The sequence below is a fragment of the Chinchilla lanigera genome, unplaced genomic scaffold (assembly GCF_000276665.1).
Source record: "Chinchilla lanigera isolate Chin_1 unplaced genomic scaffold, ChiLan1.0 scaffold00021, whole genome shotgun sequence".
Classification (NCBI taxonomy): Eukaryota; Metazoa; Chordata; class Mammalia; order Rodentia; family Chinchillidae; genus Chinchilla; species Chinchilla lanigera.
Genome location: NW_004955422.1, coordinates 19,298,166 through 19,310,025, shown reverse-complemented (window position 1 = coordinate 19,310,025; position 11,860 = coordinate 19,298,166). Strand labels below are relative to the sequence as shown.

Genomic DNA, 11,860 nt, shown 5'->3' with positions numbered 1-11,860 from the left:
GTGATGAGGCCCAGTGTGGTGGTATGGCCCACCATGGTGGTCTGCCTCAGCGTGGTGGTGGGGCCCACTGTGATGAGGCCCAGTGTGGTGGTATGCCTCTCTATGGTGATGGGACATACCATAATGCGTCCTACTACCATGGTGGTGTTCATCATCAGAGTAGTCTTCATGATAAGAATGGTGGGGATGGATAGTGGCAGAGGAGTGACCCCAACCAAAGGATGTGGGATGGTGGACCTTGTCCTGAGGATGAGCCTTGCTATGGTGGGGATGGGGGAGACCACTGTCATGGAATTCTTGATGGGCTTCTCTGTGATGGTGGGACTCACCATGATGATGACCTCCTGAAGGGGGGTGGGATTCATGATGATGGTGGGGTCTGTCGTGGTCTGGCCTGTGGTGCTGGGATGGGGAGTGGGGGTGAGAGGGTATATCCAAGGTGGTGTCATGCTCATTTTGAGCCTTTTCAGCTATCGAGGGTTCACTCATGGCTATGCTAGGAACCCTGGAATGAAGAGAGCTTAAGAACTGGAAGCCATAGGCCCCTTTCTATGTTTCCCTTCTCTCCAAATCTGGCTCAGTGCCAAATGTGTCAACCTTCTCTCGGAATTCTCCTCTCTGTGATGTCACCAGTAAGCTGGTGGATATAGTTATCCCATTTTACAGATGGGGGAGGTGACTCAGAGTACAAATGAGTTGCTCTATGAATAAAAGCTTAAAATCAGTATCAACTCCAAAGTCTCTACTTGCAACCACGTGCGGGCTTGTCTCCCTCCTGAAATCCACTGCAGAGTTTATCCTACACACTCAGTTCACTTGTGCACAACACGGTTCCTCTGGAAACTTCTAGGTCTCTCCTTTGACTACAGCTGCTTCCTGAGTGCTTGGCCACAGCCAAGTTCCTAGTGCAGGGGCAATGTGTTCCCAGGGATGGAGAATCAGTTTTTCTCCTCAGAGAGCTTCCTGTCCAGTACCAACAGCAGATAGATAGACAGTTTGCGACACACTTATTGTTCCACAAACCTCTGGTTTTCTACCTGGGATGGAGACTCTCACCTAGAGTGTATCTTTTTTCCTTTTTGTAGTGCTAGGGATGGAACCTTTGCATACTAGGCAAGCACTCTTTGCAACTTTGCACTGAGCCACACCCTCATCCTTTTTTATTTGTTATTATTTTTTTAAAATTTTTTTTGTCGTTTTGAGACAGGGTCTTACTATGCAGTTTAGGCTGATCTTGAACTCACTTATGTAACCCAGGCTGGCCTTGAACTTACAACAATCCTCCTGCCTCAGCCTCCCAAGTGCTGGCATTACAGGCATGCACCACTATGTCCAGCTTCCTTTTTCATTTTGATATTACACTGGACCTTGGACAAAAGGCCATGAAGGGATGATTATTTTTTATTTTGAGATGGGTATCATGGACTGATCAGGCCTTTCAAACAAGTGGATGGCGAAGGCTTAAATAAAAGAGACAACTGTTATTATTTTAGGGCTCCAGGAGGTCAAAACCCTCTAACAGAATCTGAGACTCTCTGGGGCTGAGATAAAGAACTTCTCTGGAAAGCCTGTATTTATTTGGTTTTCAAACAATGGAGGGGGATACTGAGGAAAGTGTGGGAATCTAAGCAGGACCTTGGGAGTCAGTTCAGATATTTTCCCAAGTAGTAAATTACATCAATCAGGAGAACTACCTTATCTCTAGGTTGACATTTATTGTAGCAGTGTGGAGCCTGCAGCTGCAGTCTCCTTTTAGGTAACTGGTGTTGGAGCCAGGTGTCCTCAGCTGTGACCTTATCTTGTCCTTTGAGGCATCACAGCATCACAAGGCACTACAGGCCTCAGCCAGGACCAGTGATTCCTAGAGGTCCACTTACTATGAGTCCACCGCCCAGCTCCAGACAAAGGACCTAGACCTGGACAGACTTACAAATAAACATGGAATGCCAACTGGTTAATCGTAAATCCTGCTTGGAGCTGCTTCGCAATGGTCTCCATCAGATAGAGTCTTACTAAGGTGGTCCGATGGACTCAAATTTGTGATCCTCCAGCCTCAGCTTCCCAGAGTGCTAGTGTTGTAGGAAAAATTGAATCAGGAGAAGTAGCCAGGAGCTCAGGAAGTGAAGGGAAATTTTACTGATGCTAGTGGACCCCAGAGGAATAATCTCCAAAGTCTGAGGTGGTGATTACAGGGAGCTTGTCTTTTTCACAGGGTGGCAAACCGAAGTTACAAAACTGAGATAAAGTTTAGCTGAAGGCCATGATACCGTGGGTATCTTATGGTGAGCATAGTTGTATGTAGCAAAGTTGTTTGTAGCACATTCACAGAAATTTCAGTTTGATGATAAATCACATGATTTAGCTGAGTTCATTGGCAGAGAACACAATGCCTGCAGCTTTTGAACAAAATGGCTGCAGTTAGGTCATGATTTCTGTTTCATTCCTCTCTCCTGATGCTCCTCAGGGACTCCGAGGGGCATCACCATTTGAATCTATTAGGGACTCTGGAGTGTAGCCAGAGCTTAGGTATATCATTCTTGGGTAACCTGGGAGTCTCTCATTCTGGACAGTTGTCTTCATTAACCTCCGAGTTAACTACATGCACATGGGATTGTACAACAACCCGTAAGAATGAAAATTCCAATAGTAATGATCAGGAAAGTAAGTATGGAGGCTAGTAAGCCCTTTTATTTGCCAAACCATCGTCCCAGTAAACTGGTAAAGGGGTCATTGTTCTTCTGACAGGGTTTTTAGGCCTGGGAGGGCTTTGGTAATTGTGCCATCAGGGGCAGCATCGTTTGGGATAAAAGCATAGTATTGGGTTCCTACCGTAACGTAGACACCATCTTTTTCTGTTTGAATCATATGCAGAGCGAGTGTTTTTTCAGGCCATCTGGCTGGTGGGCCCAAGTTGTTCAGCTAGTTTCTTAATAGCATCCCAGGTGTAATTTATAAACCTTCGTTGATTGTAGTAAATATAGCTTATCCAAATTACGTTTTTGTTGATAGTGACCCACCAGAACAGTGAACTTTTAAATCCTGCGGCTACTTGGTTTATTATATCCACGTAGATAATAGGGTCGTAGGATCCTGGGGACTGATTTATTGAGCAGCATTTCCTGAGTGCGTGGGAAGGATCAGGAGGAGAGACTGACCTCTGAGCAGCTGCAAAGAGAATAACCAATTGGACCTGGGCCATCCAGCCTGGAAGGGAAGGGCTGGGCACAGAGGTTTGTTACATAACCACCAGAATCTCCATGTGGAGTAGTGAGATCCACAGAGTAGGGTAGCACTAAGTCAGTGAGGTTTCTAGAGGACTTACATCCTGGAGTGTGGCCTACACTGAGGCCAGGGGTTTTAGTACCTCTGATGCATGTGCTGAGCTGCTGGTTTGGGTTGGGTGGCCTGACCGTGTGAGGAGGCTGACGGGGGTAAAGGGATAGCAGAAAGAGCAGGGATAGAGTCGGACAGGCTCCTAGGTTCCAGGTTCAGGACTGGAAAACAAAGTAATAAGGCAAATCATCCTTTTAGGGTTAGGTGTTTCCCTATTGCCCCTGGAAGCAGCTGAGGGTAACCAGTCCCAAGACTGACAATAAGTATAGCAGTAAAAACATGCATTTTTCTAGTTTTCTCTAGTCCACCGGTGTGACAGTGCAGAGTCCTACACCTTAAAGCAAGGTTAGAGTTTTAAGGAGTCCTAGGAAGAAGGGGATAGCCAATGAAACATTCCAAGGTCAGTGTCCTCAGGCTTTGGCCGTGGGTAGACCTGTCAGCTTCCGGGTGTGACAGGAGCAGGGCTTGGAGTTCTCTGGTGAGGGAAGGTGGTCTTCAAGGAGTTGTCTGGATCAGGTGACGCCCACCAATCCTCAGTGACGGTCGGGTGGGCTCTCTTGAGAGGGTGTGATGTGTCCAAGGCTGGAGCTCTGCAACTTTAACAGCTGCGGGGGTGAATCCAGCGGGCCCAGGTGAGCACTGAACATGAAGAAGGGCTGTAGGAAGAAGGTCAGTCCGCGGGCTTTGGTTTCATGGCAGAACTTGGCTAGGGCTGTCTTCAAGGTCTGGTTTATCTGTTCCGCCTTTCCAGAGCTCTGAGGCCGATATACAGTATGCAGGTTTCATTTTATTTGGAGCAGTGTAGCGAGGTTTTTGAATTATTTCTGCCACAGAGGCTGAGCCATAGTCATTTTCTATGGACAGAGAGAGTCTATATCTGAGAATAATCTTTTTGGAGCAATGGTCGACTGACCTCGGAGGATTTTTTGTTTGGGTGGAGAAAGCTCCTACCCAACCAGAGAAAGTACAGGTTAGGACCAGAAGATATTTGTATCCTTTGCTGGGTTTGACTTCTGTGAAGTCTATTTGTATACCTTTAAAAGGTGATATTCCAGTCCGTTGGATCCCTGGAGGGGGTTTAGGCCTCTGAATCAGATTATTTTGAGTGCAGGTCTGGCATCATTGGCAGACAGGGCAGCAGATGCTGCCCAGTGTGGGATGTAATAGAAGTGGCCTAGGAGCTCTTCCATGGCTGTTTTTCCTCTGTGGGTTAGATCGGGGTGTTTTTTTACCGAGGCATAAGCCATTGTCTTACTTACTTTTCTCTCGTTGCTAAGACAAAATACCCAACCCCCAAAATTAAGAAAGGAAAGGTTTACAGTTTGTGGAGGTTTCAGTCTGTACTCAGCTGGCTCCAAGGCAAGGTGGCACGTGGCAGAGGGCAACAGTTCATGGCAGCAGAAGACAGCAAAAGCAACAAGAGCAAAAGCGGGGAGCAGTGGCAAGCAGCTTCTTTGCCTCCCTTACACTATATGCAAACTACCCGCCCCAGGGGCAGGTATAGAACTCATACCCGTAATCCCAGCAGTGGACTATGGTTCAGTCAAAACCTAGAAGTCTGCCCCATGACTGCATAAAGATTCTGGGGGACATACAGACACAAACCATAACAGCCATCTTTGTGAGATGACAGTTTGTCTACCCAGGAGTGTCCATCCAGGGCTGGGTCCCTTAGTGGCTTGCTCTTGTTTTGCCCAGTCATTGTCTTCCTTTGCATATGCAGGGGATTGATTTTTTATTACCATCACAGTGTCAGGAGGAATGTCCATTAGAAGTTTTAGGTTTGTTTGAATGGTGTTTTTGTCAGTGGGGAACCACTTAGACTGCTTCAAACCTCAGGGGCATCTAAGGACACCTGAGGACATGACCCCACTTGTCTAGCACAGGTACCGTGGTATACAGTTATATAACCATGACTTAGCACACACAGATCAACATGTATGCACTGGTTACAGCACTATGTAAGAATGTAAATATGAGATAACAATTTGTATAACAATTATACAATAAGGACACAGGTGGCTCTTCTACTCTTCTCTGCTCCATTCTGCCTGCTATTGTTGCTGATGTCTTGCACATGTGTGTTCTTTAACCTTGGGACCTCACTCTTGAAAATCTCCCTTGGGCTCTGTTGTGGTTTGGGGTTTTTTGCAAGGGGAACAATATAATACAGGACCCATATTCTATAAGATTATTTATAATAGTCACCCAAAGAATGATATACAAAAGAGTGCAGGGAATCCATCCACTAAGACCAGAAATCCACCTGAGGGCCTGGATTCCATGATAATGTCCTGCTTGAGTCCAGCTGAAGACCTAGAGCCCATAACAATGCCTCCCACAAATCTACCTGGAGGCCCAAGGCCCACGACAATGTCTCATGCAGACCTGTTTCATGGATCTTCACTGGGAAGGCCTAAACGTCAGTGGTGGAATCTAGAAAGTCTGTGCCAGTGGGATGAAGGATCTGTGCTAGCAGGCTGAGGGATCTGCACTGGAGCCAGGGAGCGGTGCTCAAAGTAAGAACCAGAGCTTCCCTGAAAGGTACCACAACCATCCTCAACAACAGTGAGGTCCCAAGCTCCTCTGATGATCAGGCTAGCTGAGTTCCCATCAGGAAAGCCAACGCAGCAAGCTTCTCCAGGAGACTGTAAGTGCGCCATCTTCCCCCCTGGAGCCAGGAAATGATGCTCAGAGTGAAGACCAGAGCTCTCCCAAAGTGAACTGAAGCCATTTTCAGTGCCAACAAGGTCCCGAGCTGCTTGGAGGATGAAAACAGCCAAGTTCATCAGGAAAGCCAGCATGACAAACTCCTCCAACAGAACCAATAGCTCCTTGCAGCTTCCACCAGCTCCAACAGCCTTTTTCAGTTCCCAAAAGCCTTTCTTCTCCTTCTCCAGTTCTGCCTCTTATGCTGCTGGCAACAATCCCCAGGTGGGCCTCCCACACCCAGCACCACGCTTACTTAGTTCATCTGGGGGTTATAAGTTGACTACCAGTTGTCAATCCACTACAGGCCCCTGAGCAGGCCAACATTGTCCCAGGATGTCCCTTCAGTGGCTGCTTTTGTAGTTTTATCTGCTTTATTGTTTCCTTAGGAGATGAGACTTTTGACGTTTTGATCTCCCTGGCAGTGAATGATCACCACTATGGTGGGGTTTCAGCCAGCAGCAAGAAGCAGCAGAATTTCTTTTTTGTTTTTCATGATTTTTTTCTGTTGTGAATAATCCTCTCTCTGTCTCTCTCTCTCTGTCTCTCTGTCTCTCTGTCTCTCTCTCTCTCTCTCTATATATATAATTTTGTAAACATCAACTGTGGCAGAGGCATATTGAAGGTCCATGTAGACACTGACTTTTTTGTTTTCAGACCAATTCAGGGCCTGTATGAGGGCCCATAGCTCAGCTTGCTGTGCAGACCATCCTTGCAGGAGAGCTTTGGCCAAAATAACTTTGTCCAGGGTGATCACATCATATCAGCTTGTGACTCCAAACCTAACAGAGCGACTTCCATCCATAAACAGGTGTACTCAGAGTCTATCAAGGGGTCTATCTTTAAGTCTGGTTGGCTTGAGGACAGCTCATTGGTTAGTGTCAGGCAGTCATGATCTGGAGGGCCCAGCTCAGTGGTCAGGTATGTGGCAGGATTGAGTGGTTTTATTGCCATGAGAATCAGGCAAGGATTTTTGCAGAAGAGTCCTTTGTACTGGGTGACCTGGCTGTTGGCGAGCCAGATATGTCCATGGTTATTCAGAAGGCCCAGTACAGCATGTGGCACCTGGATGATTAGGTCTTGGCTTAAGGTGAGCTTGTCAGTTTTCTTGATTAGAAGGAAAGTGTCTGTTAGAATGTAGAGGTAAGGAGGCAAGCGCTTAGTGACTGGATGGAAGTATCTGGACAGGTAGGTCACTGGGTACTCCCAGGGGCCAACAGTTCAAGTAAGCATCTTTGAAACCACATTTCATCATTTATCAACAAGCAGGTTGAATAAGTGAGTTATGTCTAGAATTCCCAAGGCTGGGCTGTAGAGAGGGCCTTTTTAAGGTCACTGAAGGCTTTTTCTTCTTTTGGGTTTCAGCTGAAGGTGTCAGAGTCTTTTCCAGACAAGGCATTGTGTAAGTGCCTTGCTTTTTCTGTGAACCCAGGGCTCCAGATTCAGCAGAAGTCAGCAGCTCTAAGGAATGTTCAGAGTTTCCTTGTTGTGGTTGGGACTGTGCTGGAGCAGATGACCTCTTTTTTTTTTTTTCCTGGTCCAGTGTCCGTGATTTAAGTCAAATCCCATCTATCTGATTTTTGTTTGCAGATTTGTGCCTTTTCCCAAGATACCTTGTAGCCAGTTTCTGTCAGATGTTGTAGCAGAGCTTTTGTGCCTCCCAGCAGGCAACTTGGGTGTCATTTGCCAGAAGAAGATCATCAACATATTGGAGGAGAGTGCAGTAATGTTCTTTGCTGGGGAAGCTAGCGAGGTTGGCTGTGAGGGCTTTTCCAAAGAGGGTAGGCTAGCTTTATAATCCCTGGGAAGCTGAGTCCAGGTCAGTTGACTCTTGAGTCCAGAACTGGGGTCTTTCAAGGCGAAGAGGGGCTGGCTGACAGGAGCCAACCAAACGCAGAAGGAGGCATCCTTTACTTCCAGGCAGGTGTACCAACAGGCTGTGGGTGGCAGAAGGCTAAGGAGAGTATAAGGATTTGGGACTGCAGGATGGAGGGCAACCACAGTAGCACTGATGGCTTGGAGATCCTGAACTGGATGATATTCCCCATGGGTTTCTTTACAGGTAGGAGAGGTGTATTCCAGGATGATTGACAGTCTATGAGTGGTCCACAGTTCTGAAGTCTCTGGATGTGCGATTGAATTCCTAGTTGAGCCTCTGGTGGCATGGAGTACTGTTTGATGCAGGTGGGGGTTTCCCCAGGAAGGAATTCCACAATCAGAGGCAGGTGGTTGATGGCCAGTCCAGGAGGAGAGTCTTCAGCCCAAACTTGAGGAATGAGAGTCTTGAGAATTTCTCGGTTGGCTTCATGTGTGTATGTCCATCAATCACCATTCTGCTTCCTGGGGGACTATGACAGCAAACAGGACATGTGGTTGTGGAACTGGAAGGGACAGAAATAAGCAGAAAGTACTGGAGAGAAGGCGATGGTGGCTCCTAACCTCGATAGGATGTCTTTCCCCAGGAGTGAGATTGGGCCCTCCTGCAAGTAGAGGAACTCATGTGTGATTTGATGTCCTGCCAGGCTGCAAATTTGTGCTGGCAGAAGAGGCGAGAGGCAGAATTCCCAGTTGCCCCAGTGGCAGTAACCTTTTTCTGACAGAGGGGCAATAGATTGAGTAACTCAGAGTGTTCTGTTCCACTGTCTACCGGGAAAGTCGTAGATTGGCCCCCAATCTGGACATGGACTGTGGGCTCCTGCTGCCCCAGCTGAAGAAGGGAGCCTGGTCTGGCCTAGTCTGAGCCCATCAGACCAATGAAAGAGTTGTCATCTGATCCAGATTGAAGCTTTTGAGAGCCCTTATTTTTTAGTCTGAGTGGGCATTTATTTTTCCAGTGTCCATAGCCCTTATATCTTGCACATTGGTCTTTGGCCAGAGGGTATGGTCATCTATCGAACTAGGTTTTCTTGAAAATCTCAGGTGCTGCTTGTGCAATGAGGCTGCGTCTATCATCTTTAGATTTTATGGTGCCTCAGGGTCACAAGGAATGTAGACTCTACAGTCTTCACAGAGACTCTCATAAAAGTCTGAAGGGCTTTTTAACAGACTTCTGAGTAACAGTAGTAACTTTTGATAGATTGATGGGCTTTTTGCCCCTCTCTTTGATGCTTTTGAGGACTTGACAGTATCTATGGATTGCTCTGTGTCTTTCTTGCTTGGGAAAGGCCATGACAACCCATCCGTCAGGGCTGACAGTCCGTGGAGGGACCTCTCACTTTAACCAGTTTTTTTTCTTTTCTTTTTTTTTTTTGCCTTAGTCAAAATGTGGCGATGATGTTTCTGTGTTGAACAGAGTCAGATGGAGTTGCTGACAGTCATCTACGTGGGCGCTAGTTGAAGCCATCTGACCAGGAACAGTGTGTGAGGGCAGCTGTAAAGCAGAAGGCTCCGGGGGAGGGCCTCTGTGGCTGAACGCAGGCAATGACTGACTGGACTCTCTGGAGTTGGGGATGGGAGGAGAGGCAGCCGGCGTGGTATCAGGACCGATGGCTGGAGGTAAATGAGTCAGGAGCGGGAGGAGGAGGGCTGGCCAGTGGAACTGTAGGTGCTGGCAGCAGCTGCAAGGCTGATAAGAGGTGATAAATCTGCCGCATGTGGAGGAATCCTTAGGAAAAATGGGTTTTTGTGTAGGTGCAGAGCCAGTCTGGTTTCATTTTAACTTCGTAATCACCAGAAAAGGCCCTTTAAAAAAAAAAAAATCTTTAGAATATATTCCAGAATTGTAAGCTTTGACTAACTAGGTCCCATTCTGACTCCCTATGTGTATGTGGTGTTTCCTTGTCTGGTGATGCAAAAGACAGACAAAGGTGGGGTCCCCTCTTTGATAGGGGGCCAGTCAGATGTTTGCCTGGCCGCTGCCCTCTCGGGGATGAAGTCTGTCTTAGCAAGAGGTGCACCTATATCTCCAGGATAGGTCATGACTCTCATTACAGGGGTTTGAGTCACCTCTGAGCCATATGACAGACCTCAGAACCTCAGAACATGCCCATTTGCACTCTGCAGCTAAAGCTGTGGTGCTACACAAACATCCATGCAAAGCAGCTGGATTCACCAGGGATGTTGTACATTTACTCACATTCATTCAGAAGTTAAAACGTTCCATCCTCCACCCAGAAAACACAAACTGACTAGGAGGTGATCAGGCTCGTCTTCTGTCCTTGACTTGGGACAGGCTGACAACCAGGAAAACAGAAAAACCCAGGATGGCCTCACTGTGATTCAGAAGTCTGGATGGTTTCATTTCATTCTCCTTTACAGCTGGTGATGTGTGTCCCAGTCTGAGTCCCAGAGGCTGTGGAGGGGACCTCAGAAGTCAGTCAGAGGGGCATAAGCTCCCAGGATGCAGAGTGGGGGGAACTCGCCTCATGACCCGCCTCCATGATCCACCCGCCTCCATGACCCACCCGCCTCCATGACCTAGATGTGGGGCTGTAGCTGTCTTTTCTCCTTTCCCAGCCCAATGCACCAGAAACTGTTGTGGGAAAAGCTTAATCAACATTAGCCAGGAGTTCAGAAGCAAGGAAATTTTACTGATGCTAGAAGACCCCAGAGGGGTAATCTCCAAAGCCTGAGGTCTTGGTTACAGAGAGACTGTCTTTTTTATAGGGTGGTGGACAGAAGTTACAAGAATGAGATAAACTTTCAGCTGAAGGCCATGGTATGATAGGTATCTTGTGGTGAGCATAGTTGTAGGTAGCAAAGTTGTTTGTAGCACATTCACAGAAGTTTCTTTTCTTTTCTTTTTCCGGTACCAGGAGTCAAACTCACAGCCTCACGCTTGCCAGGCAGGCGCTGTGCCGCTGAGCTAAATCCCCAGCCCCACAGAAGTTTCAGTCTGATGACAAATCACATGGTTTAGCTGAGTTCAGTGGCAGAGAACAGAATACCTGCAGCTTTATTGAACAACATGGCTGCAGTTAGGTCAGGATTTCTGCTTCATTAGGAACACAGGTGTGAGCCGCCATGCCCAGTGCCAGAGCACCTCCTGCATGTAGCTGTGGCTAAACGACAACAGCAACCTTTGGTCTTGGGCTTTAATCACTAAGCATGTAAACGTCTAACTCTTCTTCCTGCTGCCTGGCACATGGATGCCGCAAGGAGACAGGATCAGTACAGCGGGGCAGAGGCTTCACCTGGGCAGAACCACGGGATCCCTGGAGACATTTCTAGGCCCTGGGTTCTATATCACGACTGAAAACAAAAGCCTGGTGTTTGAAGTTCGTGGGCCACAAGATGCAGAGCTTCCTGTGAGGGACAGTTATCAAGCAGCCTCTGAAACCATCTGCTAGCGATCATGTGGCCCTATGCAGCAGCAAACAGTGGGATTGTGCTCAGTCTGTTGAGTCCTTTCTCCGTGTTAATGTGAAGTCAAGAAGTCTGTGGGCCATTTGTGAACATGCAGAAAAGAAGCGTTAAGGCCTCTTAAGGATTCTCCCAGTCTCCCCTTACATACCCACCACTGACTTATGGGAAAAAGCCAATTCTACTGGTGTGATAGAACAATCATTCCTTCTAAAGAAACTAGTTTTACATGTTGTGACTCAGTTATTTCCCTGCTGCTTTGCTGTTGTCACCACAATACGGCACAAACTGTGTGGGAGTGAATTGTATTGTGAAGGTTTCACAAATTTTTATTATCTATTTTTATTTGTTTTGTTTTGTTTTGTTTGAGACAGGGTCTTGCTCTGTAGTCCAGGCTGGCCTTGAATTCACTATAGAGCCCAGGCTGGCCTCAAACTCAAGGCAATCCTCCTGCCTCAGCCTCCTGAGTGCTGGAATTATAGGTGTGTGCCAGCTATAATTCAGAAGTCTGGATGGT

General features: G+C 47.3%; 1 long non-coding RNA gene across 1 annotated transcript in view; it reads left to right on the top strand.

Moving 5' to 3' along the window:
* LOC102021250 overlaps positions 1–10,845 on the top strand; it is a 14,950-nt gene extending 4,105 nt beyond the window's left edge. Inside the window, exons 2-3 of the long non-coding RNA XR_260898.2 lie at positions 10,331–10,335; positions 10,831–10,845. This is a non-coding gene — a long non-coding RNA (uncharacterized LOC102021250). The remainder of the gene's footprint in view (positions 1–10,330; positions 10,336–10,830) is intronic.
* The last annotated feature ends 1,015 nt before the right edge of the window (positions 10,846–11,860 follow it).